The sequence below is a fragment of the Phyllobates terribilis genome, unplaced genomic scaffold (assembly GCF_046119375.1).
Source record: "Phyllobates terribilis strain yellow unplaced genomic scaffold, ASM4611937v1 Scaffold_8__6_contigs__length_399053987, whole genome shotgun sequence".
Lineage (NCBI taxonomy): Eukaryota > Metazoa > Chordata > Amphibia > Anura > Dendrobatidae > Phyllobates > Phyllobates terribilis.
In genome coordinates this window covers 26,794,181-26,821,784 of record NW_027362768.1, presented here as the reverse complement: position 1 = coordinate 26,821,784, position 27,604 = coordinate 26,794,181, and positions in this window count along the sequence as shown.

Here is a 27,604-nt window from a genome sequence, read left to right as displayed (position 1 = left end):
GTCCATATATATTTGGACAGAGACAACATTTTTCTAATTTTGGTTCTAGACATTACCACAATGAATTTTAATCAAAACAATTCAGAAGCAGTAGAAGTTCAGACTTTCAGCTTTCATTTGAGGGTATCCACATTAAAATTGGATGAAGGGTTTAAGGAGTTTCAGCTCCTTAACATGTGCCACCCTGTTTTTAAAGGGACCAAAAGTAATTGGACAATTGACTCCAAGGCTATTTCATGGACAGGTGTGGGCAATCCCTTCGTTATGTCATTCTCAATTAAGGAGATAAAAGGCCTGGAGTTGATTTGAGGTGTGGTGCTTGTGTAGTCTCGTGGCGGTGACCCGGTCCGTGCCCAGGGAGTCAAACTAGACGGCAGTCTATTAGTAGTAAATAGTTGATGACTACGCCACCCGTTGAGTGCAGCCAGGGAGCTGCTGCTGCAGGGCAGACCGCTGAGGCCGGTGGTAGGATTGTGCAGCGTGATAGTATAACCCCCAACGGGAGGGGTATGGCCTCAGGGCAGCCGACGTGGATGATGGGGGTAGCAGGAACCACTCAGAGACGGTACGGTGTAGTTCAGGGTCTTTACTGGTAACAACGATAGACCCTCCCGGAGTACTTGCTAGCAAACGGGGCCTGGTCAGTCTTTGAGCAGATGGGATCTCCCCTGGCCAGGCGTAGTTGTAGGCCTCACAAACTGACTGTACTCTTCTGGCTACCTTGCTAGAAGCTGATGTAAGTAGCCCACGTCCCTGAGTGTACCGTGTGGTGCTCACCCGTATGGCCGGTGACTCGGGGCCTTCTAATGGCTTCCGCTCCACGATGGCGGTGCTGGTCCCACGCGTGTGACCGTGCCTTCGGGCTTCTGGGCCAGAGGACCTGAAATCCCCTGCCTGACGGATTCTGCTGCTGGGTAGAAGTTAGTCCCCACAGCCTCGGACTCCGGGTCCGGTAAAGAATCTTCTTAGTCAGGGCGAGCGCTGCAGCTGCCAGCCCCTGACTCCTTGGAACTCTCCTGTTTCCTATGCTGCTTCTTGTCTCCACTCTCCTTGGCTGACTCACCCTGCCTCAGCCCCGGGTTTATACAGGGGAAGTTCTTCCCCTCCCAAGACTGGGCAGGAGGTGTGGCATGCACAGGATCCCTGACCAAAGGACCTCCCACCTGCTCTCAGACATAACATTACATTACTGTGGAAAACCAGACCCCTGGGGTGCCACATTCCCCCCTAGTGAAATTTAGTACTCCGGGACTAAACACATTTAGAAAAACATAACAAAGTATAACAATAACAACACAATAAGAAAAACACATAAGATGGTTGCGGCGTGTCCGCAACCGGGTGCAGTCTTTGAAGAAAAGCAAAGGTGTCCATTTCACCAACACAGGGAGACGTAACCAGGTAGGGGTCTGTCCTACCCCGAGTCCTTAACAGTCTCTAGTCCATCCTGGGTTACGCTCCAACTATATACAAGGATTCCCGGTAAATCCACCAAGGTTTCCTAAAAACAACTGGAAACACAAAATTATTCACAAGCAACAATACACAGAAAAACATAAATAAAACAATTTATACACTTTAAATTCTCCAGCGTGCGGGTAACTGGCCTCTAGTGGCCCGAGTGGACCTACGGAGCTGACTGTCTGGCCCTGAACTACAGGGTGTAGGAGCTGTCAAGGGTAAACTGGGCAGCTGTCTACCGGCTCTTTGTCTCACTAGGGGTACGGCAGGCTCACTATAAGCAGAGGGTTGATTCTCCTGTTCTGCTTGTGTGGAGTCTTCTGCCTCCTGGACCGGCTGTTCTTCCAGCTCTACCCGTTGCTCCGTAGGTTCTTGGGATGATGGTTGGAGGAAGGTGAGTACGGGTACCACAACTGCACCATTGACTTGAGTCCAAGACTGAGGGAAGTCCCCGAGCACGGTACTAACCATATCTTCCCTTTCTTCCACGGGTCGATGGTCTTCTTGTTCCTCTTCAGGGTTCCTCAGTTGTTCGGGACACTTCTTCAGGTGGTCCCGGGATACAATGGCTGTGGTTTCCCCTCCGTCTTTACTGATGGTACAGACCTTCGGGTTCTCGTGGCTTGAGGGCAGTACGGTGTACGGGTCCTCCTCCCACTGGTCATCCAACTTGTGGAGCCGTCTTTTCCTCTTCAAGACCTGCTCTCCGGGTACCAGGGGAACAGCGGGAGCATACTGGTTGTAAGTCTTCTCTTGTCTTTCCCTAGCCTGACAGAGACTTCGCTCCACGCTCTCTTGTACTCTCCGGTACTGCTGCTGCCTCTCTGTGTCCCAGTCTGTTTCTGGTGAAGTGTCCTCAGGTGTCAGGACTCCCATTTCCAGGTCAACAGGTAACTTACCAGGTCTCGCCCTCATTAGGTAAGCCGGGGTACAGTTGGTGGAACCTACCGGGATGTGGTTGTATAGGTCCACCAGATCGGGCAACTTCTCAGGCCACAGACTGCGTTCTTCCAGGGGCAATGTTTTTAGCAGATCCATTACCACCTGGTTCATTTTTTCACAAAGTCCATTAGTTTGCGGATGGTAGGGTGTCGTCCTTATCTTCCGGCAGCCATACAGATTGCAGAATTCCTGGAAGACCTCCGCTTCAAAGGCAGGTCCCTGGTCCGTCAGCACTTGGTCCGGGTACCCGTGTGGACGGCAGAAGTGCTGCTGGAAGGCTCTAGCTGCTGTTTGAGCCGTTAAGTCCTTGACGGGGACGACAACCAAGAACCGGGAGTAATGATCCACGATGGTTAACGCGTAGACGTAGCCACTTCTGCTTGGGGTCAGTTTTACATGATCCAAGGCTACCAGTTCCAACGGTTGCCGGGTGACGATGGACTGCAGGGGAGTCTTCTGGCTGGCCCGGTCCTTCCTTCTCAGATTGCACGGGCCACAGTCTCTGCACCACTTCTCGATGGTTCCCCTCATGCCTACCCAGTGGAACCGCTCGCGCAGCAGGAACTCCAGCTTTTTCCACCCGAAGTGTCCAGCTCCGTCGTGGTATGCCTCCATCACCATGGCTTCGTCTCTTCGTGGCACCACTACTTGCCAGAGTAGTTCATGCGTCCGGGAGTTGACCATTCTGCGGCACAACTTCCCCTTGTAAAGGAATAGTCGACTCTTCTCCGCCCATAGTTGTTTGGCTTCCTCCGGAGCGTCTGGTTCAAGTCGAGCCTCCGGCCGAGTCAGCATCTCCTTCACCAGTCGGACGGCAGGGTCGCTGTCTTGCGTTTCCGCCCAGTTGTAGTGGGGTAAGGGGTTCAACGTAGCAGCCTGTTTACCCCTTACCCGGTGGGAATACTGGATAGTCCCATGACGGTGGAACGCAGGGAGTTCAACTTCTTCCAGTCCCTCCGGATCTTCTCCTTCGTCCGGCAGGTTGGGCATCCTGGACAGGGCATCCGCGTTAGTATTGGAGCGTCCTGCCCGGTATTTGATTGTGAACTCGTAGTTGGACAGACGGGCCATCCACCTCTGCTCCAGGGCACCGAGTCTTGCCGTGTCCAGGTGTATCAACGGGTTGTTATCCGTGTATACGGTGAACCGGGAAGAAGCGAGGTAATGCCTAAAGCGCTCGGTGACTGCCCATACCACGGCCAGGAACTCTAGCTTAAATGAGCTGTAATTCTCGGGGTTCCTTTCGGTGGGTCGCAGTTTTCGGCTGGCATAGGAGATCACTCGTTCTCTCCCCTGCTGAATCTGGGATAGTACGGCTCCAAGCCCGATGTTACTGGCGTCGGTGTAGAGGATGAAGGGCTGGCTATAGTCTGGGTACGCCAAGATTTCATCCCCCGTGAGGGCCATCTTCAGCTGGCGGAAGGACTCTTCTTCTAGCTCTTCCCATTTGAAGGGCGGCTTCTGGTTCTTGGCCTTCCGGGACTGGCCTATCAGGAGGTCCTGCATAGGCGCTGCCTTTTTGGTGAAACCGGGAATAAACCTTCGGTAGTAGCCTACCAACCCTAGGAACTGCCGCACTTCTTTTACGCTGGAGGGGCTTGGCCATCCCTTAATTGCGGTGATCTTATCGGGGTCGGGAGCCACTCCGTCAGCGCTCACCACGTGTCCCAGGTATTGCACCTTTGGTTTCAGGAGGTGACACTTGGAGGGTTTCACCTTTAGGCCGTAACTCGCCAGAGCTTCGAACACCTCCGCCAGGTGTTTCAGGTGGTCCTCATAAGTTTTGGAGTATACGATGACATCGTCCAGGTACAACAGGACCGTCTCGAAGTTTCTGTGGCCCAGACAGCACTCCATTAATCGTTGGAAGGTTCCTGGGGCGTTGCAGAGTCCGAACGGCATGCAGGTGAACTCACTAAGTCCCATCGGGGTGGTGAATGCGGTCTTCTCCCGGTCCGCCTCTGCTACAGGAACCTGCCAGTACCCGCTAGTGAGATCCAAGGTAGAGAAGAAGTTAGCAGATCTTAAAGCAGCCAATGACTCCTCTATCCTTGGTAAGGGGTACGCATCCTTGTGTGTGATACGGTTGATTTTCCGGTAATCTACACACATCCTCATGGTGTTGTCTTTCTTTTTGACTAAAACTAGTGGGGCTGCCCAGGGGCTACAGCTATCCCGGATTACCCCAGCCTCCTTCATGTCTCTAAGCATCCCCTTGGCGTGTTGGTAATGTGCAGGGGGTACGGGTCGATACCTCTCTTTTATGGGAGGATGATCTCCCGTGGGGATGCGGTGTTCTACCCCCTTGACTCGCCCGAAGTCTAACGGGTGTTTACTAAACACTCTCTCATACTCTTGAACCACCCGATAGACTCCTTGTTTCTGATGTGAAGGAGTGGAATCAGTACCCAAATGTAGTTGCTGACACCAGTCCTCCATGTCTTTCTTAGAGCCGTTACCTTCCTCCGGGTGAGATGGAGGCAAGGGTTCCACAGATTGTATAGAATTTTGATTAGTGGTATATAATTTGGCTAGCGTGGCATACCGGGGCAGGTACACTTCCCTCTCCCCGATATTTATTATGCGAATGGGCACCCTCCCATGGCGTACATTGACCACCCCCCGTGCTGTCAAAATGGTGGGCCTACTGTCTGAGTAAACTGGTTCTACCATTGCCTGGTAATCTCTTCCTCTCAGACCAATAGCTGCCCGGCACCAAATCATCATTTCACTTTTTGGGGGCATGGCAATAGGAAAAGGGTCACACATTCTTACGCTACCAATCTCACCGCCGGAGAGTTCCACTTGTTGCCGTTGCATCAGTGCCCGGATCTCTTTCTGGAGCACCCGCTGCTCGCCGGAGCTGGCGTTCTTGGCAACCTGCTGTAAAAGGAAAATCACCTCTGCAAGACAATTTTCAATTACGTTAGTTCCTAGAGTTATTTTTGGGTGACTCTCATGTTTATCAATATCTACAATGATCAGTCCCTGTGCGGCCAGTTCGACTCTACCGATTTTGAGGGCCACCTCCTTAAATCCGATCTGTGGCACGGGCTGGCCATTGCTGGCGATGATACTCAAGTCGTCGTCAGGGTAGTGGGTAATATCCGAGTCATTCCAGTACTGCTTGAAGAGCACGTACGGGATGGTGGTGACCTGTGACCCGGTATCCAGTAGGGCACTCATGGGAATGCCATCCAGTACCACAGGCAAGACTGGACGTCCTCCCACATATCTGTCGCGCCAGTTCGATGGGCCTGGTGATCTTTTTCCTGGGGGTTGGCCCTCTACCCCAGGTTGTGCCCGTTTAAAGAACAGTACCTTTCCATATGTCCGGGTTGATTGCAGCGGCGGCAGATGGGTCGTCCGTCCTCGCTGTATCGGTCACTGGGTCTTCCTCTGGCCGGTGGGGTCCTCCTTGGTCGACGCCACGGGATGTCCTCCGGTCCGGATGCCAGCTGGATCTTCCCTGGGGTGGAAACCTGTAAAGACTGCACAGTTCGGGTTAGCGCAGCAACGCTCTTAGCTAGCTCTTGGACCTGATGGTGTAGGTCTGGAGCCGGGTCATTGTCCAAAGCCTGCGCATCAGCTCCCACAGGCCCTGCTGACAAGGGCGCCGCCTCCTGGTAGTAAGTGGTAGTGGGGCGTCTGTGGGTCACAACGCCACCTGGTGCCGGTTCTCGGAGCACCCGGATGGCTCTGTCCTTGAACTGTGCAAAGTCCAGATGGGGATCCTGTAAGGCCATTGCCCGCAACTGGGTTCGGTGGGCATTGCAATATAAACCCTCTATAAATTGTTCAGTCAACAGCCTGTCCTCGTTTCCCACCCCATCAGGGTCGGTCTGCTTTATGGCCCTCAGGGCCTCTTGTAGGTTTAGTGCATAGTCCCTTATACTCTCATGCGCTCGCTGCTTGCACCCGTAGAATCTAAGCTTAATCTCGGCTGAGGTGCGGGTATCAAAGGTGTCCTTCAGCCGGGTTAGTATCCCTGCGACAGTCTTCCTCCCAGGTGGCCAGGATTTTACTTCCCTTTTGGCTGCCCCGGTTAGTTGGGCCACCAGGATGCTCACTTTTTGCTCTTCTGTGAGGGGGTACACCTGGAAGAGGCTATCCAGCTTTTCTCTAAAGTCATGCAGGGTATGTGACTCCCCTGAGTACTGGAGTAGCCAAGCTGCTCCCGGGATATAGGGCATGGTGAAGGGCATAACTGCAGCAGCGGTAGCGCTGGCGGGGGTTGGGGCAGTGAAGCTCTCCTCCGTATCCGACATCTTCCTCCCCCCTAGTGGACCGTGGCCTACCTTGCGATGATCCTCTTCCGTAGGCCGCGGCTCCGCAGTGGATCGTCAGGGTTGAGGACCTTCCGTCGCGCTCCTGTGACGTCGGCGTCTGCTGGGCTCCTTCCAGGACCTTACGCAACGTCCGGACGTGAGGCGGGGCTTCAGTTCTCGCGCGCTTTCGGAGTCCACGCCCCTCTTCTTCCCGCGCGGCGTCCTCAAGATGGCGTCCAATGGCGGGAAAACTCCACGGATGGCGGGAAGAAGGTAGAAGATGGCGCCGGATGGCGGGAAACCTCCACGGATAGCGGGAATCTTCACCACTGGTAAGTTTGAACAGTCTTTGCTTTTCAGGCACGCAGTACCCGGTGGTTGCGGGCACGAAATCCTGCCGACTACGCCAAAGTTGACGCGCCCCTGGGCCTGTGTCGCGCTGCGTTGCGCATGCGGGAGCCTACCCGGAGCCGGATCAGTGGAGGGTTGTAGTCTCGTGGCGGTGACCCGGTCCGTGCCCAGGGAGTCAAACTAGACGGCAGTCTATTAGTAGTAAATAGTTGATGACTATGCCACCCGTTGAGTGCAGCCAGGGAGCTGCTGCTGCAGGGCAGACCGCTGAGGCCGGTGGTAGGATTGTGCAGCGTGATAGTATAACCCCCAACGGGAGGGGTATGGCCTCAGGGCAGCCGACGTGGATGATGGGGGTAGCAGGAACCACTCAGAGACGGTACGGTGTAGTTCAGGGTCTTTACTGGTAACAACGATAGACCCTCCCGGAGTACTTGCTAGCAAACGGGGCCTGGTCAGTCTTTGAGCAGATGGGATCTCCCCTGGCCAGGCGTAGTTGTAGGCCTCACAAACTGACTGTACTCTTCTGGCTACCTTGCTAGAAGCTGATGTAAGTAGCCCACGTCCCTGAGTGTACCGTGTGGTGCTCACCCGTATGGCCGGTGACTCGGGGCCTTCTAATGGCTTCCGCTCCACGATGGCGGTGCTGGTCCCACGCGTGTGACCGTGCCTTCGGGCTTCTGGGCCAGAGGACCTGAAATCCCCTGCCTGACGGATTCTGCTGCTGGGTAGAAGTTAGTCCCCACAGCCTCGGACTCCGGGTCCGGTAAAGAATCTTCTTAGTCAGGGCGAGCGCTGCAGCTGCCAGCCCCTGACTCCTTGGAACTCTCTTGTTTCCTATGCTGCTTCTTGTCTCCACTCTCCTTGGCTGACTCACCCTGCCTCAGCCCCGGGTTTATACAGGGGAAGTTCTTCCCCTCCCAAGACTGGGCAGGAGGTGTGGCATGCACAGGATCCCTGACCAAAGGACCTCCCACCTGCTCTCAGACATAACATTACATTACTGTGGAAAACCAGACCCCTGGGGTGCCACACTTGCATTTGGAAGGTTTTGGTGTGAAGTAAACATGCGGTCAAAGGAGATCTCCATGCAGGTGAAACAAGCCATCCTTAACCCTATAACGCACACCTGGGGCCTCGCAGGCACGCCCTGTTAATTGTTTTCTATTTTCTGCAAGATTACTTTAGTTAGAATTTTGAAACTCTAGGTATTCCTCAGGTATATAGTTGTTTGTCATTTTTGTTTGAGTTATTCCATGTTATTTGCACACAGGACTAAAAGGCTACAGGTATGTAAAAAAGTAGATTTTTATGGTCATGCGTTCTAGGGTTAAGCTGCAAAAACAGAAAAAACCCATCCGGGAAATTGCTACAATATTAGGAGTGGCAAAATCTACAGTTTGGTACATCCTGAGATAGAAAGAAAGCACTGGTGAACTCATCAATGCAAAAAGACCTGAGCGCCCACGGAAGACAACAGTGGTGGATGATCGCAGAATAATCTTTGTGGTGAAGAGAAACCCCTTCACAACAGCCAACCAAGTGAACAACACTCTCCAGGAGGTAGGCGTATCAATATCCAAATCTACCATAAAGAGAAGACTGCATGAAAGTAAATACAGAGGGTTCACTGCACAGTGCAAGCCACTCATAAGCATCAAGAATAAAAAGTCTAGACTGGACTTTGCTAAAAAACATCTAAAAAAGCCAGCACAGTTCTGGAAGAACATTCTTTGGACAGATGAAACCAAGATCAACCTCTACCAGAATGATGGAAAGAGAAAAGTATGGAGAAGGCGTGGTACAGCTCATGATTCAAAGCATACCACATCATCTGTAAAACACGGCGGAGGCAGTGTGATGGCTTGGGCATGCATGGCTGCCAGTGGCACTGGGTCACTAGTGTTTATTGATGATGTGACACAGGACAGAAGTAGCCGAATGAATTCTGATGTATTCAGAGCCATACTGTGTGCTCAGATCCAGCCAAATGCAGCCAAACTTATTGGTCGTCGTTTTATACTACAGATGGACAATGACCCAAAACATAAAGCCAAAGCAACCCGGGAGTTTATTAAAGCAAAGAAGTGGAATATTCTTGAATGGCCAAGTCAGTCACCTGATCTCAACCCAATTGAGCATGCATTTCACTTGTTAAAGACTAAACTTCAGACAGAAAGGCCCACAAACAAACAGCAACTAAAAACCACCGCAGTGAAGGCCTGGCAGAGCATCAAAAAGGAGGAAACACAGCGTCTGGTGATGTCCATGAGTTCAAGACTTCAGGCAGTCATTGCCAACAAAGGGTTTTCAACCAAGTACTAGAAATGAACATTTTATTTACAATTATTTAATCTGTCCAATTACTTTTGGTCCCTTTAAAAACAGGGTGGCACATGTTAAGGAGCTGAAACTCCTAAACCCTTCATCCAATTTTAATGTGGATACCCTCAAATTAAAGCTGAAAGTCAGAACTTCAACTGCATCTGAATTGTTTTGTTTAAAATTCATTGTGGTAATGTCTTGAACCAAAATTAGAAAAGTGTTGTCTCTGTCCAAATATATATGGACCTAACTGTATGATAGACAAATAATGCCATCAGTATATGACCACATATTCCCAGCTTATACAGTAATCAATACTACTAGAACTGATATTACCATCATACAGTGACCATGTAATATGGTTTCCACACCAGTGCTCTACAGATCATATACGTATGTGTTGTAGGGATTCACACTCTCAGGTATACATTAGTTAGCATTCACACAGGCAATGCGATTTGATTCAAACGTGCAATTTTATTGCTTTCATAAAACTCTAAGGGACTCAAAACTGAAACAGTTTCTTCTGGGCACAAAGGTATCACAGCAAATAAGCAGTTCATCCAGCAGGCACATATACAGCCCTGCTCATGTTATTGGCACCCATGAAATTTAAGTACATGATGTGAAATATCTCCTGAAAAAAGTGAATCAAGTGAAACAGTTTTTTGTATAGAACACTAGTGTTAAATACAAAAGAGCAAATGATAAACAATAATTTAAAACAAAAAATAATGGAAGGGAAATGTAGAAAAACCTAAAGCTTGCTGTGTCAGTAGTATTGGCACCTTTTACATTAAATTAGTATGGAAACACATTTTGACTCACCTGTGGTAAATCACAAAAGAGATTCTGCTGTGATTAAAGGAGTTGTCCGGTCAAAAGTGATAAGTAGTGTTGAGTGATACCTTCCGATATCGGGAAATATCGGATCAGATTGGATCGGACCGATACCCAAAAAATATCGGATATCGCCGATTCCGATACCGGAAACTAATGCAAGTCAATGGGACACCAATATCGGAATGAAAATAAACTAAGAATACTGTAGGATGTATTGGGGGAGGTGGGGGAGACAATAAAGGCATAGAGGTTTAGCCCAATCAAATGGAATAGCAGGAATTAATATTTTTTTTAAGACGTTCTGAGTTACAAAAATATTGACTATGTTAAGTTTTTTTATATTTTGTCAGATATTTATGTTTCACTACTTCCATGCTCTTCACCTTCTTTTTTACTTCTCCTACACTTTCTCCTTCATCATCCTCAGCATCAGCATCTTTTTCATCAACTTCTTCTTCACCTTCTTCATCTTCTACTTCTTCACCTTCTTCGTATTATTCTTTTTTTTTACATTCTTCATATTCTTCTTATTCAACTATTATTCTTCTTCATATTCTACTTCTTCATCTTCTTCATATTCTTCTTCTTCATCATATTCATATTTGTGACAGGCATTCCTGTAGTTGTTATCTATAAAAGTTTGAAGATTACACCTTTCGTTCTGCCTGTCACAAAAGATCTACAACAGGATTTGTCCGCGTTCAGTTTGGCCTGCAGCAGCAGGTCTTTTCCAGGGACACCACGAGGAGGAACGGACTCACCCCCATACACTGCTTAATCTTCTTCTGCTTATAATTTAGATAATATCTTTTGCTCTGATTTTTAGTCTTATGCTTAATGTTCTTTTGCTTTTTGTTCTGCAGCTTCTTGTTCTTCTGCTTCTTGGTTTTCTGTCTCTTGTTCTTCTGTATCTTGGTGGTTGTCTTCTTGTTCTTTGTCCTCTTGATCATCTTCTTCAGGGTCATCTTCTTGGTCTTCGGGGTGGTCTTCAGGGTCGTTGGCTTCAGGGTCGTCATCTTCGGGGTCCTCGTCTTCTTCGGGGTGGTCTTCAGGGTCCTCGTCTTCAGAGTCATCGTCTTCGGGGTCCTCGTCTTCTTCGGGGTGGTCTTCAGGGTCGTCATCTTCAGGGTCGTCGTCTTCGGGGTCCTTGTCTTCTTCGCGGTGGTCTTCAGGGTCCTTGTCGTCAGGGAGATCCAGAGTGATTACCAATAACCATTTCAAAAAGCTTGTACTTTGAAATGTAGCAGAAGGTACAAGAAGGATGAGGAACTGCCGAGAACCAGCTGACGGTACTGGAACCCGGATGGGTAGCAGAAGGCACTAGAGCCAATGGAACTACCGAGGACCAGCTGATGGTACTGGAACCCGGTTACTAAGCAGGAGGTACCTGTGCCAGAAAGCACTACCAAGGACCAGCAGACGTTGGTGGAACTTGGATACCGAGAAGGAGGCACCTAAGCCAAAGGCACTGCCGAGAACCAGCTGACGGTACTGGAACCCGGATGAGTAGCAGAAGGTATACATGAAAAAAAAAGTTGCAAGGCCGCGAGCCGGCCTGAGTTACTGAAACCCGCAGTCCTACAGGGGGTGCTTGTCCTATTGGCACTATGGAACCAGCCTTCATTGCCAGATGCCGCAGCCCACATAGGAGTCACCTAAACTGCAGGCACCAAAGAGTTGGCTAACCCGACCGCAACACGACAGGACAATGTATTGGAGGCAAAGTGACGTTGACACTACCCGGAAATTGCTGGTGTGTTGGAACCAGGCTGGGCAGGAGGGAGTACCGAGAAGGAGGCACATAAGCCAAAGGCACCGCCGAGAACCAGCTGACGGTACTGGAACCCGGATGGGTAGCAGAAGGTACACATGAAAAAAAAAGTTGCAAGGCCGCGAGCCGGCCTGAGTTACCGAAACCCACAGTCCTACAGGGGGTGCTTGTCCTATTGGCACTATGGAACCAGCCTTCATTGCCAGATCCCGCAGCCCACATAGGAGTCACCTAAACTGCAGGCACCATAGAGTCGGCTAACCCGACAGCAACTCGACAGGACAACGTATTGGAGGCAAAGTGACGTTGACACTGTGGCGCCCCTGAGGGTTCAGTCGCCACAGGGGTACTGCACCTCAGACCGAGGTGTGGTATCTCCTCTCCGCGGTAAGGAAGGAGCACCTCCCAGGACTCAGCCATTCATCCAACACTACACCTCTCCCACCTGAGGGGGGGGCTTATATGCACCATAGTGCTGCCCCAGTCGGGATAAGAGGAGATGGGGGGAACCAAAAGTAGGGAGAACCATGTAGTGGGTGAGGGTGGAGGACGCACTTTAGGTTACACCATAATATTCATATTTAATACACGGCCATCTTGGGCTTAGGGTCTTTGATTGTGATTTCCATCACTGAACGTGGCTTTCTAGGTGAACCTGCAGCTGATTGAAGATACACGGTCCTCGTGCTCTGGCCTTGAGGCGAGGAGCGGGATAGAGTTAACGGTTGTCTCTACATGGTTAATGTCCCTACATAAGAAGGCCTGGAGGGGAGCAGAGGAGACAAGCTCCGCAGGCAAAAGGATCCCAGGGGGATGCAGAAGGAGCGGCAGATGCCACCTGTACTCACTATTCTGGCCTAGTCAGAGGGATTCCTGCTGCAAAAGGGGTACCGGCCCCCGATATCTGGCTTTGCTACTTCATGTCCTAGTCAGAAAAGTCCGGAGGCTTGGAAGATCCCAGCGGGTAACGGACGGAGCCGAGTCGCCACCCATACCCTTGCTCTGTGTATAGCCAGAGGGACACCCAGCCTTGTAACACGCACCACATACGGACAGGAGAGGACCTAGTGGGAAAGTCTAGGAACACTCTGGTGCAGGGGGTCCTGATTGATACACCCGAATTACCCGGAGTGTGCTGAACCCCTTCCTGGTGGCCGCAGCGCGCCGTGAGGAGCAAGGAGAAGCCTTGCAGCTGACACCTAACAACGTGCGTAAAGCTTGGAAGACTGCATCCATTGCCTCCGGTCCCTTATTGCAGCGCGACACCACACCGCACCACCCACTACGACTCCCCTGATCCGTCTTCTGTGCCCTGAGGCCCTGCTCCGCCTGTGGGGAGTAGTATCATCTTCTGCTGCCACTACATCCCGCCTCAGAGGACTGCCGCAGCGCTGGTGGTGAATCACCAGGTACCACAGGTGGCGTAGTCATTTAATCCACTCGATTACCACCGTCCCTCCTAGCCCTTATTTTTAACTGTGACGACCCTGGGCACGGGCCGGGCTTAGGCCACGACTGCATCCACCCTACACCAGGAGGCCCGGTTCTGAGTACCCCCATCTCTCAGGGTAGGGCTAGCGAGTAGCGAAGGAGGCGTCACAACACTACCCGGAAACAGCTGGCGTGCTGAAACCAGGCTGGGCAGGAGGGAGTACCCGTGCCAAAGACACTGCCAGGAAACAGCTGACGGTACTGGAACCCGGATGGGTAGCAGAAGGTACAAGAGCCAATGGAACTACCGAGGACCAGCTGATGGTACTGGAACCCGGTTACTAAGCAGGAGGTACCTGTGCCAGAAAGCACTACCAAGGACCAGCAGACGTTGGTGGAACTTGGATACCGAGAAGGAGGCACCTAAGCCAAAGGCACCGCCGAGAACCAGCTGATGGTACTGGAACCCAGATGGGTAGCAGAAGGTATACATGAAAAAAAAAGTTGCAAGGCCGCGAGCCGGCCTGAGTTACCGAAACCCACAGTCCTACAGGGGGTACTTGTCCTATTGGTACTATGGAACCAGCCTTCATTGCCAGATGCCGCAGCCCACATAGGAGTCACCTAAACTGTAGGCACCATAGAGTCGGCTAAGCCGACCGCAACACGACAGGACAACGTATTGGAGGCAAAGTAACGTTGGCACTACCCAGAAACAGCTGGCGTGCTGGAACCAGGCTGGGCAGGAGGGAGTACCCGTGCCAAAGACACTGCCGGGAAACAGCTGGCGGGGCTGTAACCCAGGGTAAATACTGAAAAAAGAGTGGAGCCAGAGGTGTAATTGGAGCACGTTTTAAATCTGTAGTAGTAGTGAGAATGTGGACAGAGCAGGAGAATTTGCCGGACAAACAGCTTGGGATCAGCTGACGTTACTGAACCCCAATAACACGGCAGAAAGTGTTTACTGTGCAGACGGCACTTCTGAGCGGCAACTGGTAGTGTTGGAGCTCAGGGATAATACTGAAAACAGAGAGGAGCCAGAGGTGTAATTGGAGTAAGTTTTAAATCTGTAGTACAGTGGATGTGGACAGAGCAGGAGAATTTGCCGGACACACAGCTGGGGATCAGCTGACGTTAAGGAACCCCAATAACACTGGAGCAAGCGTTGACTGTGCAGATGGCACTTCTGAGCGGCAACTGGCGGTGTTGGAGCTCAGGGATAATACTGAAAACGAGAGGAGCCAGAGGTGTAATTGGAGCTAGTTTTAAATCTGTAGTAGAGTGGATGTGGACAGAGCAGGAGAAATTGCCGGGCACACAGCAGGGGATCAGCTGACGTTACTGAACCCCAATAACACTGGAGCAAGTGTTGACTGTGCAGATGGCACTTCTGAGCAGCAACTGGTGGTGTTGGAGCCCAGGGTAAATAGTGAAAACAGAGAGGAGCCAGAGGCCTAATTGGAGCAAGTTTAAAATCTGTAGCAGTGTGAATGTGGACAGAGCAGGAGAAATTGCCGGGCACACAGCAGGGGATCAGCTGACGTTACTGAACCCCAATAACACTGGAGCAAGTGTGGACTGTGCAGACGGCACTTCTGAGCAGCAACTGGCAGTGTTGGAGCCCAGGGATTACAGTTCAGGTGGTAAAAACATGAACACAACAGGAGACCTGGATAATGTTGCCAACCAATTATTTAATCTGGAAGAGGACTGGCAAATTCATGCGAGATCCAGGCCTTGTTCATTTTCAGAAAAGTAAGCGGGTCAACGTTATCGAAGGATAGTCGGATGCGACGGTCTGTTAGTACACCACCTGCGGCACTAAAGACGCGTTCCGATAATACACTAGCAGCAGGGCAAGCCAGCACCTCCAATGCATACTGGCTAAGCTCTGCCCATCTGTCCAGCTTACAGACCCAAAACTTGAAAGGGGAAGAGCCGTCTGGGAGTACACTGAGAGGGCAAGACATGTAGTCTGTCACCATCTGACGGAAACGTTGCCTCCTGCTGACTGGAGCCGTCTGTGATGGTGTAGACATTTATGGCCGGGACACAAAACTTTGCCACGTTTGGGCCATACTGGTCTTGCCTTGTGCTGATGCCATGCTTCTGCTCCCTCTTTGTGCAGAGCTTCCTCCACTGCCTCGACGCACTGAGATGCTTGGTAAAGCACTAGCAGCACTGATCTCGGGTGGAATGGAGAACATGATGTAATGCACCAGTGCGTCTTGGTACTCCCGCATTTTACGCTCCCGGTTCAACGGTGTTATGAGGCTTTGTAAGTTGTCCTGGTAGCAAGTATATAGGAGGGTGGGCACCCAATAATCAGCCGTGTTGAGAATGTGGGCGATGCGGCGGTCGTTTCTCAGGCACTGCAGCATGAAATCAACCATGTGCTGCAGACTGCCAACTGGCCAAGAAACACTGTCCCCTGCTTGAGGCGTGATCTCTGCCTGCTCTGCATCACTCCACCCTCGCTCTAGATACTGACTACTAGAGCATTGTGTACCTCCCTCCTCTGGACAGATGTCTTCCTCCTCCATTGACTCCTCCTCATCCTCCTCACAAAGTGTCCCCTGCCTAGGCCTTTGTGAGGAACGACGTTCCGCAGACTGTACAGAAGCAGATGGCATTTGTGACTCCTCATCCTCCACCTCTTCCAAAACCTCCTCCCTTAGTGCTTGCAGTGTTTTTTCAAGCAGGCAGATAAGGGGGATAGTTATTCTGACTAGTGCATCATCTGCACTCGCCATCCGCGTGGAATAATCGAAGGCACGCAAAACATGGCAAATGTCCTTCATAGAGGCCCACTCAGTGGTGGTGAAGTGTGAACGGCGCGCACTGCGACTTGTTTGCGCCTGCTGCAGCTGGTACTCCATTACTGCTGCCTGCTGCTCACACAACCTCTCCACCATATGTAACGTTGAACTCCACCTGGTGGGTAGGTCACATATGATGCAATTTTCCGGAAGACGTAATCGGCGCTGCAGAGCTGAAATGCGTGATCTTGCATTGCTGGAACACCGCAAGTGAGCACACTCTATGCGTACCTTGTGCAGCAGTGCATCAAGATCCGGATAGTCCCTCAAAAGACTCTGCACAACCAAGTTGAGCACATGTGCCAGACATGGGATGTGAGTGAGGTTGCCTAGGCCCAGAGCTGCCACCAGATTTTGGCCATTGTCACACACTACCATGCCTGGCTGGAGATTCGCAGGCACAAACCACACGTCGCTCTGCTGCTTGATGGCATTTCAGAGCTCCTGCGCTGTGTGGTTTCAATTCCATAAAGAAATTAATTTTAATACGGCCTGTTGACGTTTGGCCACGGCTGTGCTCATATCGGTCGTAACAGGTAACCGTTCACGGGTCGATGTGGAGGTAGACCGTGACGGCTCCTGCAGCGCTGATTCAGAGGAACTGGAGTATGAGGAGGAGTCAATGTGTACAGACTGGATTCCTGCAATCCTTGGAGTTGGCAGAACATGTACAGCGCCACTCTCAAGATCTGTACCCGGCTCCACAACATTTACCCAATGGGCAGTGAGGGAAAGGTATCGTTCCTGTCCATGCTTACTGGTCCACGCATCGGTGGTCAGGTGGACCTTGCTACTGACGGCGTTTTGTAGCACGTTTAATTTTTCCCTCCACATGCTGTTGCAGGGCAGGGACGGCTTGCCTGCTGAAATAAAAGTGGCTGGGCACATTGTATTGTGGGACTGCCAATGCCATCAAGTTATGGAAGGTGTCAGTCTCCACCAGCCTGAATGATAGTGTAGCACCCCGAGGGCTCGGCTGCTACAGGGTATTGCACCTCGAACCAGAGGTGTGATATTCCACTCCCGGGTAAGGATGGAGTGTGGACTAGGGCTCAGTAAGCTGCATGCACCACACACACCCCATTTCCGAGGGACAGCTCAACGGTGCTCCCACTAGACAGAAGTGCAGGCACGACAGCATCTGTCCCTGGCTGGAGTGGGGAGGGGAAAGTACACCCAGTGGTGTAGGAGCAGATAGGGGTGGGTCTCTGGGCATAGGTAGGAGCCCATTGGTTGCTAGTCACCTGGGCTCGGGTGTCAGAAGGAGGTATATAAGGTGGGCACCATCTTAAGACAGTAGCCAGTTCAGAGAGGAGCTCAGCCAGAGAGGGCTGACAGGGAGCTGTGGCTCAGTCTGGGTAAGAAAGGAACTGGAACAGAGGAGAAAGGAAGCAAGGAACACAGAGAAAGGCCCAGAGACCCGAGGACAGAAGGAACCCCATATGCCCAGGAGATACAGGGTGAAGGGTTGGCAGAGCAGGGTACCGGAACCCAAATTGGTGGAGGCGACTAATCCTCAGCCAAAACCGGAGGTTGTGACCACATCTTGGTGCGACCCCTCACTACATCCACCAGGAAAGCATACCCCATAGGGTCAGGGAAACCGGAGAGAGGTTTCACCAACAGAAGGCCCGAGGAAGCTGGACAAAGGTGAGTCACTGGTGGGGACGGACAGAGAAAGGAAGAGAAGGGAGTTCTGTGCCACACTCTGGAATTGCCTGGGAGTTGACCGAGTCCCTCACCTGGTGGACGCAGCATGACTCGGGCGGTCCTACCTGCGCACAAGTGACCTGATAAAGAACTGTGAGTAAAGCATTGAAAACTGCAACCACACGTCTCTGTGTTTCATCGCCGCACCAGCACCATTAGTACTGGGACCCTCACACCATCACTACCATCATCTACTCTAGCTGCCCTCAGGCAATACTTCTCCCGTGGGGAGTTATCCCATTCTTGGCTGCGCATATAACATCAGCCTCAGCGGTCTGCAGCGCAGCGGCGGTCCCCACTGACCGCAATCCACGGGTGGCGTAGTCGGACAATTATAATAAAAATAGACTGCCACTGGTTTGACCACCCTGGGCATGGACCGGGTCACCGCCACACGGAGACTACAACCCCCAGCGTCCTACAACAGGCCCGGTTCCGGGTTCCCAGGACAGGCCCAGGGGGCGAGTCAATAGCATTTCAAGGGCCAGTAGTTTTGCAATGCCAGCATTCAGAGCCTGTGCGCGGGGGTGGTTTGCCGAGTATGGGCGCCTTTTCTCCCATGCCTGTGCTAACGATGGCTGTAGACTGGCCTGGGAGTGTGAGGATGACAGGGAACATGGTGCTGTGGGTGGAATGACACTGTGTCTCTGTACAACAGTGCCAGAGGTTCTTCCATGGCGATCCTGTGAGGAAGCCAAACCAGCTGTGTGGGAGCTGGAGGAAGAGGCTACAACACGAGCTGAAGAGGTGGTAGGTGGAGCTGTAGGTTGGCCTAGGTCTTCAGTGTGTCTTTGTAACTCCACCACGTGCTTGGTCCGCACATGTTTCCACATATTTGTGGTATTGAGGTTGCTGACACTTTTCGCTCTTTTCACCTTCTGATTACAAAGTTTGCATTTGACAAAGCAAATGTCATCTGCAACTGTGTCAAAAAAGGACCAGGCACTGCAAGTCTTGGGAGCGCCCGCTTTGGGTTTTCGAAGAGCCATGCTCCTAATGGGAGGCTACAGGCAACCAAGTCTGCCCCCTCCCTCTCCCTCCTTTTTGGGCCGTTCGGGGAATCTCTTCCTCAGAGCTGCTCCCACCACCTTCCTGTCCCTCACGCTATGATGGGTCAAGAACCTCATCATCTACACCACCCTCTTCAAACAACTGCTTCTCCTGGGTAGTCTCGACAGCACAGTACGCACCAGAAAGTGGCACCTGAGTCTCATCATCAGATGCATACTGAGGTGTGCTGCTGACCATAGGCACTGGCCCACCCGCCTCTTCAGATTCAGAGAGTCAAAACGGTTGCGCATCACTGCATACTACCTCTTCTTCAAATTCTCGAAGGCTGCTTGTCTGGCCCCCTCTTTCCAAGCCAAGAGATTCAGAGAAAAGAAGTAGAGATGGCTCCTGTCCAGGGCTCTCTGACTGCCTGGGCAATTTGGCAGGTGGTGAAGAGACAGATGGGTGCTCTTCAGTGCTCAGGACCTGAGAGGACCTGGAACTAATTGAAGTCGATGCGTTAGCTGCCATCCATCCGACAACGGCTTCAATTTGGTCCTCCCGCAGCAGTGGGGTACGGCTATCTCCTACAAAGCGGGGCATAAAGGACTGTTCCCTGGTAAAACTGGGGGATGCTGAGTCACTGGTGCCCGCAGCAGGCACAGAATCCCCACGTCCTGTCCCTGCAGGCACAGAATCCTCACGTCCTCTCCCTGCAGAAACTCCACGCCCACGCCCACGACCACGACCACATGCCTTACTCCCTGCCTTCTTCATCTTGGTAGACTGATAAAGATAGGCAGAAAAGTACTAAGGGCTTAGTGTGCCTATTCCTGAACAGCTGCTAACAGGTATAAGAAACACTAATTTTATAAAGTGTGGACTAGACTTTAATATGAGCTAATGTGGCCTACACAACTGTAAAGTGGAGTGTTTGGTGAACTTTATTTAGGTTTTTTTTGTCACAAAAAAACACTGGATGTGCCTAAAGATGTAATAATGATAGTATCACAAACTTTTTGTAGCTATTACAATGTAGGAAGGTAACCTACAATGCAATAGATGAGGCTGCAAAAAATAGGCTAATACTAATCTGGCTGGGGCTGCAGGGTCCAATGCTGCAGAAAGGCTCCTCTAACTACTCCTATATAGTGTGTTTGGAACCGATCTAGCCAGATACGGATGGAACCACCACACTAATAGGAGAAATCAGGAAAAATGATCAATTAGCAAAAAAGGACAATGTATGAGGCAGTGACGCACGCTGAGCGCACTACAACCAGACGTGGCTGAAACACACACTACAGTGTGAGCTGCACTCACACACAGAGACCTTGCAGACAGGTGTGAACAGTGCAGATGCAGAGCACTGTGCACTAGCGCTGCAAGACAAAATAAAACTTCTCTATCTACTCCTATATAGTGTGTTTGGAACCAATCTAGCTGAATACGGATGGAACCACCACACTAATAGGAGAAATCAGGAAAAATGATCGATTAGCAAAAATGGACAATGTATGAGGCAGTGTCGCACGCTGAGCGCACTACAACCAGACGTGGCTGAAGCACACACTACAGCGTGAGCTCCACTCACACACACAGAGACCTTGCAGACAGCCGTGAACAATGCAGATGCAGAGCACTGTGCACTAGCGCTGCAAGACAAAATAAAACTTCTCTATCTACTCCTATATAGTGTGTTTGGAACCAATCTAGCTGGATACGGATGGAACCACCACACTAATAGGAGAAATCAGGAAAAATGATCAATTAGCAAAAAAGGACAATGTCTGAGGCAGTGACGCACGCTGAGCACAATACAACCAGACGTGGTTGAAGCACACACTACAGCGTGAGCTGCACTCACACACAGAGACCTTGCAGACAGCCGTGAACAGCACAGAGAACTGTGCACTAGCGCTGCAAGGCACAGCGGTTTATAAAGTAGCTTGGGTAAAGCAGAATAGAGCAAATAAGTAGCTAAAACTGTCCCTCAGAACAGCAGCGTCCTATCCCTAACTGAATTCACAGCAGAGTGAGCTCAAAATGGCGGCGGCGGCTTTTATAGTGCATCATGACATCATTTCAGCAGCCAATCACAGCCATGCCATTAGTTAACATGCCTACATGCCTAACAGGATGTCCCACACTTCTTAGGATCCTCATTGGCTGAATAAAATGAAACTGGCTCATTGCATTATGGGAACTTCCGATTCCGGTATCCGATATTCTAAAAGTATCGGAACTAAGTATCGGAATTCCGATACCGCGAATATCGGCTGATACCCGATATTTCAGTATCGGAATGCTCAACACTACTAGTGATAAAGAACAAACTCGAGAAAAAAACTTCGAATAAGGATCCACAAAATTATCAAAATAAAGACAAATTTTATTAATACATAATCAGATATCAAAAAAGGAAAGGGAATGAATCCATGATTGCAGGGAACAGGAATCGAATAAAACAAAAGACATATTACAAATTGACAGGGGCACGAACCAGGAACACTGGTATCAAAAAGTGCAAGTGCTTTGGGGGACTGCAGGGGCTATAGGTAAATAGTCATCATTGTTGAAATGAATGTATACACATATATCACCTTCATATACATACATACATAGGTAGTAATATGAATAGCCATCATTATTCCACTGAATGTATATATGACGCACCCCCTGGGCCATATTCTTTAAGGGAATACCCGGAGCCGGATCAGATGGGGGTTGTAGTCTCCGAGTGGCTGTGACCCGGTCCGTGCCCAGGGTGTCAAGCTCAGAGTATGTGGCAGTCCTACAGATGTTACAAAGTTCGTTATGTCGACTACGCCACCCGTTGGATTGCGGTCACTATGGCCGCCGCTGCAGCAGGGTCCGCTGAGGCTGATGGTGTTGGTGCAGCTTTAGATAGTATAACCCCCAACGGGAGGGGTATGGCCTCAGGGGGGTCAGGTGCAGAGGATGGGGGTTGTGGTGGTGCAGCGTAGATGATAATTAAAGACAGAGTCGGGTTGTGCAGTTCAGGGTGTTTACTTACTGCAGATATTCCGGTCACTCCGGCCTTGAGTGACCACCCGGGCCGTGCTGCGTCCACCAGGTCCTGGATTCAGCCAACCCCCAAGCAAGTCCGGAGCGTGTCCCTGAGCCCTCCTTCTTGTCCTTTCTTCTGGCCGTCCCCACCAGGGATCCACCTAGGTCCAGCTCCCTCGGGCCTTCTGTTGGGAGACCCTTGGCCTTGGGTTCCCTGACCCTACACGTGGTTTGCCTTCAGGGTGGATGTGGTGGGTGGCCGTGGCAGATCCTGCCCACGGCCTCCGGTCTCTGGCTGAGGTATGCTTTAGCCCCCACCAGTTTGGGATCCGGTACCCTGTTGCCAACTCTTCACCCTAGGGTTGTACTTGGGTTCTCAGAGTTCCTTCTGTCTCCCCCTCTGGGTCTTTCTGGCTCTCCTCTCTCACTCTCTCTGGGGCTGCTCTGCTCCTCTGCTAAGTCTGATGTCTCACTGACTTCTCACAGACTGACCGACTGTGGCTGACTGACTCTGATCTTAGATGGTGCCCACCTTAAATACTCCCTCTATGTGTGAGCTCAGGTGACCAGCACCCAATGAGCTCCTAACTTTACCCAGGCTGCTCCCCCTATCTGCCCCTACACTACTGGGATGTACCACCCCCCTCCCACTCCAGCCAGGAACAGACTCTGTCGTACCTGCACATTTCTAAGTGGGAGTACCGTTGGTCTGTTCCTCGGAAATGGGATGTGTGTAGTGCATGCAGCTTACTGAGCTCAGTTCCACACTCCATCCTTACCCGGGAGTGGAATACCACACCTCTGGGTTGAGGTGCAATACCCCTGTAGCAGCCGAATCCTCAGGGTGCTACATTCCCCCCTGGTAAATCACAGCACGTCCTCGGGCTGTAAGATATAAAAACATCCAAACATACATTTTTTTTTTTTTTTTTGCATAAACAACATAATAAAACATATAAAACAACATATATTAGCAGCATCATAAAACTTTTCATATAAAACTTTCTCGTAGTCGTTTCTTGCTTCTAGCTCCTCCTCCGGACACTGTGCAACGTGTGCCCGGGAAAAGTGCAACAGTTTCTCTAGAAAAATGGTTTTCCTATAAAACCGGTAGGGGGCGCTTTAGGAAGCGCAACTATATACAAGGGCTTATGGCCGCTCTCAGTCCTCGGTCAGTGGGAATAGGGACACACGGGGTTAACAGTTCAATTTGCTGGTCCCAACGGGGACTATAATAGCAGCAACAGTTCACTGTGCCCCGACGGGCAACTATATACAGTCTCTTCACTACCGTACTCAACGACGGCGTCCTCCTGCTCTTTCTTTGTGGTTACCTTTAGCTTCAGACCCGTCCGGGTCCTCTTGCTCCTCCTCACACCGCAGCTCCTCCTCCGTCAGGCGATGCACATGGAGGGCGTAGGGTCCTTTGGCACACTTGTGCCGGGTGAAGGTGACCTCGTCCCCTATATACAGGTCACGTCCTCTGTGTCCCTCCGGTAGGTGGGACTCAACGTCTCCTCTTGTCACGAAGACGTCGCCTGGGGTGCGGTGATCTCGGATGAAGCCCCACCCGTGCTGCATATTGAACTTGATCACAGTCCCGGTGGAAGGGGGACCATGAGCTGCACGGGGATTCCTCCTGGCCCGGCTCTTCTGCTCCGCGCTCTTTATTTGGGCTTGTTGTTCCCGGACCCGCCTCTCTCTCCGCTCCCTCTCAAAGACCTCGAGCTGCTGGCGGCAGCACTCTGCACGCTCCGCTGCGGCTGCCCGAGTCTCCTGAGTGAACCCCATGAGGTCTTCTCTGGTGGGGTCCCACTCAAACTGGGTCTCTTCTAGCGGGGGCGAGATCCTCTTTATGGGCTTTGGAGCCGGGATCAGGGGTTCGTCTAGGGGTCTCTCTTTCCGGAGTCGGGGATGGTGAAACTCCGGTGGCCATATAAAGGGCTGCCCATCCGGGCACGTATGTTGGGCGAACAGATCTTCTCCCAGATGTGGCACTTTTGGTTTTATGGGCGCGGTGGTGGTGGCGCCCGGGTTGCCCAGGCCTTGTGGCCAGGCCTGGGGCACCTGGAAAGTAAAGGGCACCGTAAGGACGGCGGCGCCCTGGGCTACTTGGCCCTGCGACCAGGCCGGTGGCTCCGCGGAGGTAGGGGGCGCTGTTGATATTGCGGCGCCCGGGGGTACTAGGCCTTGCGACCAGGCTGGTGGTACTTCCTGCTTGGTCACGCTCGGGGTCGAGGCGTATGACGTCACAGGGGTCGCGGCTCCCGTTTGAGGCCTAGTCGGCGGCGGTGACGTTGCGGTTACGGGCACGGCAGGGGGTACTTCGGGCTCTGCGACGGGGAGCTGGGGCAGGTACGCGGTTTCCCGGTTTGGGGTAGAGACGTCCCCTTTACCTGCCTCCTTTCGTTCGGCTCCCTTCTCGGCGCCGTCTCCGGCCTTCAGTCCTCCTGCGCCATCCTCAGAGGCGGTCTGTCTCCTCGTCTCGGGTGGCGTGCTCCGCTGACGGGTTCTTGTCTGCTGGGCCATCTCTCGGTTCCACTCCGCCAACGTCTCTCGCTGCACCCGGGCCATCCTCCGTGCGAGGCCCTCCAGCGCAGTCTGTGCACGCTCCCGATCTCGGGGGAGCTGTGCCAGGACCTCCACTAAGCCTAGTGGGGTCGTTGCTTCTAGCAGGCTCCTGACCAACGGGTCGGTGCTGCTCTGCTCTCCTTCCGTTGTCTCCAGCAGGCTCCTGGCCAGCGGGCCGGTGCTGCTCTGCTCTTCTTCCATCTCCGGGTAAGCTTCTTCTGGACTCGGCTCCAGGCTTCTTGTCTCCGGGTGCGCTCTCTCCAGACTGCTCCAGGCGACACCCATCTTTGCTCTCTTCTTCTCAGTCCTCCCACTCCGAGGGCGGTCCCGGGGCCACTTGGTGATTGTCAGCTCCAGGGGCAGTTCTTTCACGCTGACAGACACCTCTAGCATCACAGTCTCTGTTGGTGGGGGCGGTTTCCACTTTTGGCGCCATTTTCGGTCCTGGCCCACGATGGGAGGCGGCCTCTTGCCACCCTCTGGCATGCCCATAATGGCGTCCGCTCTTCCAAGGCGGGAAACCTTTGGAAATGGCGGGAATCGTCTCCCAGTGGCGGGAAACTCTGCAGATGGCGGGAAAAAGCTGTTAATGGCGGACAACCGGCGGGAATCGATCTGTGATGGAGTCCGATGGCGGGGACCCTCCGGAACCGGCAGGAGACTTCTTTTTGAGGTAAACTTGTTCTTTTCTTCAGGCACGCAGTACCCGGTTGTTGCGGGCACGTAATCCTGCCGACTACGCCAAAGTTGACGCACCCCCTGGGCCATATTCTTTAAGGGAATACCCGGAGCCGGATCAGATGGGGGTTGTAGTCTCCGAGTGGCTGTGACCCGGTCCGTGCCCAGGGTGTCAAGCTCAGAGTATGTGGCAGTCCTACAGATGTTACAAAGTTCGTTATGTCGACTACGCCACCCGTTGGATTGCGGTCACTACGGCCGCCGCTGCAGCAGGGTCCGCTGAGGCTGATGGTGTTGGTGCAGCTTTAGATAGTATAACCCCCAACGGGAGGGGTATGGCCTCAGGGGGGTCAGGTGCAGAGGATGGGGGTTGTGGTGGTGCAGCGTAGATGATAATTAAAGACAGAGTCGGGTTGTGCAGTTCAGGGTGTTTACTTACTGCAGATATTCCGGTCACTCCGGCCTTGAGTGACCACCCGGGCCGTGCTGCGTCCACCAGGTCCTGGATTCAGCCAACCCCCAAGCAAGTCCGGAGCGTGTCCCTGAGCCCTCCTTCTTGTCCTTTCTTCTGGCCGTCCCCACCAGGGATCCACCTAGGTCCAGCTCCCTCGGGCCTTCTGTTGGGAGACCCTTGGCCTTGGGTTCCCTGACCCTACACGTGGTTTGCCTTCAGGGTGGATGTGGTGGGTGGCCGTGGCAGATCCTGCCCACGGCCTCCGGTCTCTGGCTGAGGTATGCTTTAGCCCCCACCAGTTTGGGATCCGGTACCCTGTTGCCAACTCTTCACCCTAGGGTTGTACTTGGGTTCTCAGAGTTCCTTCTGTCTCCCCCTCTGGGTCTTTCTGGCTCTCCTCTCTCACTCTCTCTGGGGCTGCTCTGCTCCTCTGCTAAGTCTGATGTCTCACTGACTTCTCACAGACTGACCGACTGTGGCTGACTGACCCTGATCTTAGATGGTGCCCACCTTAAATACTCCCTCTATGTGTGAGCTCAGGTGACCAGCACCCAATGAGCTCCTAACTTTACCCAGGCTGCTCCCCCTATCTGCCCCTACACTACTGGGATGTACCACCCCCCTCCCACTCCAGCCAGGAACAGACTCTGTCGTACCTGCACATTTCTAAGTGGGAGTACCGTTGGTCTGTTCCTCGGAAATGGGATGTGTGTAGTGCATGCAGCTTACTGAGCTCAGTTCCACACTCCATCCTTACCCGGGAGTGGAATACCACACCTCTGGGTTGAGGTGCAATACCCCTGTAGCAGCCGAATCCTCAGGGTGCTACATATACATATATCACTTTTATCACACTCATGTAAGCAATAGCAGGTATATCAAAAAAGTACTACTTTTGAATCCCCTAAAGTGCATATGCGCAGTAAAACATAATGAACTACCAAAGGAGAAGCAAACATATAATAAATTCATAAACAGTCATGTATATCGCATGATCACTTACTCCTGAATGTATAGTGTTCCTTGCTCGCGCTCACCCCAAGTGATAAGTCTGCAGTGATGTTGCATGCGCTGTGGGGATTCACCGGTATGAGACCCCGCACCGGAGGCTATGTATACGTTATACATACCCCAGGCATTCAGCGCTTCCTCACTCCAGTCACTTATATTAAACGATTGAAACATTTTGGATATATCGTTTTGGAACATTATATCCAAATGGATTGATTGATATCATAGAGAGAGTCTAAATGTTTTGACATTTATTTATTTATTTATTTCTCTTTTATTGCATTCATGTTGACAAGAATGTGGTTTGAAAGGCTGGACCAATTAGTCGGTGTGCTCCTGAACCTGGTCCATACCCCAAATTAAGTTTCTAGGGCTGGGATAAATGGTTTGCTACTATATATAAGTGTGGTTGAATTTTATTCTAGTAGGATTTGTACTGTGTGTTTATGATACCTGAAGAAGGGTATATATTGTATCCGAAACATGTTGTATCTCTTTTATTTTAACTTAGTAAATGAAAAATTCAAAAAATTCAAAATATCATCTTTGGATGTGAGACCTGGGAAGTGCTGCCATTATCGGCTGGATACATTCCTTTTGATAGATGTATGTTATGGAATACATATACTAACTCTAAACAAGCAAATCTTTCCCAACGCAGTAGCAGCTCTCCCTACTCTGCCTGATTCCGGGGTGACTGTGACGAGCATGGCGGCGCCAGGTCTTATATAGACCTAATGATGCTGTGCGGCCAGCTAATCACTGTAATGCCACAACCAACATGGCTACGGCATTACAGTGCGTGGAAGCAATCCCTGCATGTTCATTGGCTCTCTAAAGAGTACCAAACATGCAGGTAGGGGACCCGAGTTCCCGCCCGAGCAACCCGGAAATATTCACCGAGCACCGAGCTTGTCGAGCACCGTGATGCTCAGGCGAGTACCGAGCA